Below are 5602 nucleotides of genomic sequence, written 5' to 3'. Positions count from 1 at the left end.
GGAACAAATAATAATAAATAACATGCATGGCAAGCAAAATGACATTGAAAATGTCACCATGCTCTATAGTAAGTTTCTCAGGGTGTTTTAGGAAATGCTTGTTCCAATGGGATGAAGTTTAATTCAAGAGGATAGTAAACTGATACCTTCTGCAGCTCAATCTGAAGCAGAGAAAGGTCCTCCAAAGAACACACCAAGAAGTCAGAATGGGGGTGAGCCAAGCCTGTTGGTTTTATTAATTGGAGAAAATTACAGAGACACAATATCTCTAAGCCACCATAAAATGTAGCATTTACACATAATCATTTTTTCTTCACAAGTCACTAAGAAAAGTGTGCAAGCAGTGGCATAGTGCAGGAATGCTTTCAGCAATATAAACCTACTGATACTCCTCCTGGGCAGGAATCAGATCTTATTCATATTTGATAAATGTTTGTGGAATGAATTAATAATCTTTCATTAGCTATTGGATTGATAAGATGTTTAAATGGCTGGTACTAGTCATTTAACAAATGAGCCAGCACAGTAGTTAAATTTTACTATTTTATAAAACTTTTTTTAAGAAAATTAAAGGATTTAACAACACTAAAAATACTTTTATATGGGATTTAATTTTATTTAAAAGTACACATATTTATAGAACTGTCATTTAACTTTCTACCAACAGATAACACACTTACACTAGTATACAGTGTTTTCTTCCATTGTGGACTTCTACAAGCTAACTAGAGAAGAACATTAGGTGACTTGGAATGTGGGACTTCACAAATGAGATCCAAACCTGGAGTCCCAGTTTCTTTAAAAAGTAATGATCTTTACTTTTATTCTTGTACTATGAAGCAAACCTCTGGCTAATCTCCCAGATGAAACCTCAGATGATATTAGAAAACATATTAAAAATTATTCTACCTATTTGTACTGTTTTACTAAGGATTAGAGGTCTACTGAACCTGATGTCATGGAAAAAGCTCTATTTCTTCAGAGTATTCCACTTTCTTTATCATCTGTTGGATCTTACCAAGGAAGTCAGGAGAAGCATTACAGGTCAGTGGCAGTGAGGATATAGAGAGCTATTTTCCCAGATGCCCACACTAGTAATTACTTAGAGATACTGCAACCTAAACATGCCCTCTCTCACTACATTTCCGTTTACCCAAGTAAGCCTAGAATGAGACACAGTATTAAGATGATTTTTTAAAAATGTAAAATGGTAGGCCAGGCGCGATGGCTCACTCCTGTAATCCCAGCATTCTGGTAGGCCGATGCAGGAGGATCGCTTGAGCCCAGGAGTTTGAGGTTGCAGTGAGCTGTAATGTAATGCACTGAGCCACTTCACTCTAGCTGGGGTGACACAGCAAGACTCTGTCTCAAAAATAAACAAAACAAAATGTGAAATGTTATATTTTTAAAAAGTATTTCCTTCCCAAGACAAACGTTGAACTCAATCTGGTATTTAAAAGTCCCAGGCATGTTATTTTACTTTCACTAACTACACATAGAATTGTTTGACGTGTTTCCAAACTTTATCAGATTGTACCTAACAAAATAATTTCTCTGTAGATTACTCAGCGGCATGTCTCCTAGCTCCATCATTAATTGGCTATATACCCTCACACTACGCACTTAACCTGTCTGGATTGTGGTTTCCTTTACTAACATAAATAACATGATAATTCAATTATATGCATAAGTAACAGGATAATTTCTAAAGTTCCTTTTTGCTCATATTACAATACTTATTTGAAAATACAGATATGGATCTTGAAAGTACACATTATATATTACACTCATACATTTAATATTAAAATTGAAATTAAAAGCAAAAACATACAAAGTTGAATGTATTATAACTTAGTACCAATAAATACCATGTAAATTTATATGTAACCTTCCTTTTATGTAGATGAAGTCATTTCCAAACTCATTCTTTCCACTTATAAAAACAAAGAATTGGCAAAATAGGCTGGGCACAGTGGCTCATGCCTCTAATCCCAACATTCTGGGAGGCCAAGGCAGGGGGATCACTTGAGCCCAGGAGCTCAAGACCAGTCTGAGCAACACAATGAGACTCTCATCTCTCTTTTTTTTTTGAGACAGAGTCTCGCTCTGTTGCCCTGGCTAGAGTGAGTGCCGTGGCATCAGCCTACCTCACAGCAACCTCAAACTCCTGGGCTTAAGCGATCCTACTGCCCCAGCCTCCCGAGTAGCTGGGACTACAGGCATGAGCCACCATGCCCAGCTAATTTTTTTATATATATTTAGTTGGCCAGATAATTTCTTTCTATTTTTAGTAGAGACAGGGTCTCGCTCTTGCTCAGGCTGGTCTCGAACTCTTGACCTCAAGCAATCCACCCGCCTTGGCCTCCCAGAGTGCTAGGATTACAGGCGTGAGCCACCGCACCCGGCCCTCTCATCTCTTAAATGGAAGAAAAAAAGTTGGCAAAATATATACTAGTTAAGGGCTTGAGCTCTAAACTCAGATAAATCCAAGTTTAAATCCTGCCACTGCCATTTCCTAGCTGCATGACTGTTCAAAACTTAATCTAACATGTATCTTCCTCTTAAAATGCATATAATTTAGAATCTATGTCAGAAGGTTGGTGGGATGCTGTTTTTTTCCTATTTTTATAGACATTGCAAGAAAATAATTTACTTTCTGAAATAGGCAGACCAGTGGAATTGATACTAGAACAAAGATTGCTTATGTCTATTAAACCAACCAAAAAAACTTCTCCACTGTTACATTTCAGATATATTTGGTTCATATAACAAAATACTAACATTATTGTTTTTGATACTTGAAGTCTATGATAGTCAAAAGTGTCAACACCGAAGTGACTAAAAAGTCCCTGCTATTTTTTATAACTGGAAGTTTCTGGTTAGAAAATTTGGATTTCACTTGCCTAATGAAACCTGATTCAAATTAGTGGCTTTTTAATAAAAAAGGTATTAAATTGAATATCCTTGCATAGTCTTACAATGTCATATTTTTCCTTTAAGAACTGGAGCCATGCAGGCCGGGCGTGGTGGCTCACGCCTGTAATCCTAGCACTCTGGGAGGCTAAGGAGGGAGGATCACTCGAGGTCAGGAGTTCAAGACCAGACTGAGCAAGAGCGAGACCCTGTCTCTACTAAAGATAGAAAGAAATTATCTGGACAACTAAAAATATATAGAAAAAAATTAGCTGGGCATGGTGGCACATGCCTGTAGTACCAGCTACTCAGGAGCCTGAGGCAGGAGGATTGCTTGAGCCTGGGAGTTTGAGGTTGCTGTGAGCTAGGCTGACGCCATGGCACTCTAGCCGGGGCAATAGAGTGAGACTCTGTCTCAAAAAAAAAAAAAAAAAAGGAGCCATGGCACTATCTATTAAAAATTAATATTTTTCATTATATTTGCTGCGATTTTTCAAAACTAGAATACATCAAAAGAATGTTAGGCTGTGTGAACGGATTTCAATGTTATTATCAGAAATTCCCAGATGGTATTTGTTTTGTTTTGCAGGGTTGTTTGTTCAATTATGCAATTACATGCATTTTATATCAATTTAAGCTTTCATTTGTTCTTTCTCCCTGATAATGCTATGAAGCATTCTGATAATTATGCGTTGACAACAGTTCCAAAATGATAATTCTAAATTCAAAGGAAAATATGCAAAGCAAATATTGATCATCTACTTATAGAAAAGCTGTATTTTTCTACATTCTATGCGTGTAGAATAAAAACTTTAAGTAACTCAAATTTTACCCTCATAATCTCTTGATAATCATCACAGCAAGGTTTTGTTTTCACGTTCTTCAATATAAAAAAATAACACCTAAGATAATACCTGGAAGGCAGCTTTAATTTAAAAGGAAAACAAAATTAAATTTCTTGGCATATGAATGAATATTACACCCACTTCCTTCCTCACAGTATTTCTGATGCTTCTGTGCCACTCCCTCTGCTAGAAATAACGTGTCTTTACCCCACCACGTAACCAATTATCTGCCCAAGTCTGGCTCAAATGTTACTCTTGTAGGATGCCTTTCTTGACAGCCAACTTGTCCTCCACAATTCTAATTGCTCCTTTCTCCATGCTACCTCTCTACATTTACATCTTTCTTTGCACTTAGGATGCTGTTGTAACCAAATTTTTAATAAGTACCTCCCATGTGAATGTGATCTTTTTGAAGGTAGTGTGCATATCTTACACATTTGTGTGTTTTTCCCCCTTTCCTCCACACCAGGAGAGACCTTGGTACATACTATTAATAGTTCACTCTTTTCCCTTAACTGACTTACTCAGCAATTAGGTATACTTTGAGCCTAATATTAAATTTAGGAAGTTTATTGTTAAACAGTAAGAAATTTCTTAAAAATTACTTGATGAGGTAAGAGAGGATATCAACGTGTTTATGAACTCCTCCACCACTATGACAAGACAGCATAAACAAGTGGTACTGGTTAGCAGGTGCTCAGCACTGCACTGTTGTGTTCCTAGCTTTTGCCAGCAATGGAAAAGCAGCTCCACTCATTTCCCCAAGTGATTCTTAGTGGCAAATAACTACATGTAAAGCAGCTGCCTCTGGTGTAACTCCAACTTCTGATAGAGGAAAAGGGGAAGCAATGTTTTAAGAGGATTGACGTTATAAGAGGACTGAATCTTCTAGGCTTCTATTGGCCACTCATAATCTTCCTGCAGAGAATAAGATCTAAAGGCTTTTGAGTTACCCAAGGAGAAGAGTTTAGCAGGGATCAACAGACAATTCTTGTCCAAGAGACTTGGTCATTAATGTTATATCCATTTGGCATTAAAATACATTTAAAGAAATGATATGATAACTGCAGCTCAAGTCTTGGTCTATATGAAAATGAGGACCATATCCTAGGGGGTGGAAGGAACCTGGGTCCCTAAGGAATTTGGAACAACCCACTGTTAATTTGGCTCTCAACTGCAGCTAAGTATAAGATGTTGTTTCCCAGACTTCTGCAACAGGAACATCATTTGAGATACATTGTATTAATCTAATGATGAGACCAAACTCATTTCCCATATATTACTAAAAGGTTGTAAGTACTCTGCTTAAGAAATACCAATCCAATAAAGATGGAGTCATTCTAAAAATACATTTACTTTAAATATTTTACATATAGCATGCATAAAGATAAATGCTAATGACATCATTAAATTTATGGAATGTTTAAAACTGACTGAAAGGTTTCGTCTAAAGAATTCATTCTTACCTACATATAAGGATGGGTTAGGGAGAGAGGAGATTCTTGGTTACCATGAAAACTATATGCAATCTCTAAAGGATTTGACATTATGAAGTACTTCCCTTAAAATATCAAAATTCTTAATGAATCGACAACATCTACATTTTTAATGTTCTGAATACCAGAGTCTAATTTTTGTATTACTTATTTTGCCAAAAGGAAATTGTATTTCTAATTTTTTCTCCATTAAATTTTGTTTTAGTCTTTTCTGGATTCTTTTTTTAAACAGCTAACTGAAAACTTAAGTTTCTCCAACAGAAATAAAAATCTGGACAATTTATTACTGTATTTCTAATATGTCCTTTTACAGCAGTTTAAAAGCAAATCTTAATTCAAATCAATACC

This window comes from Lemur catta, chromosome 8, assembly GCF_020740605.2.
Source record: "Lemur catta isolate mLemCat1 chromosome 8, mLemCat1.pri, whole genome shotgun sequence".
In the NCBI taxonomy this organism is placed as follows: domain Eukaryota; kingdom Metazoa; phylum Chordata; class Mammalia; order Primates; family Lemuridae; genus Lemur; species Lemur catta.
This window is presented reverse-complemented; position numbering follows the sequence as displayed.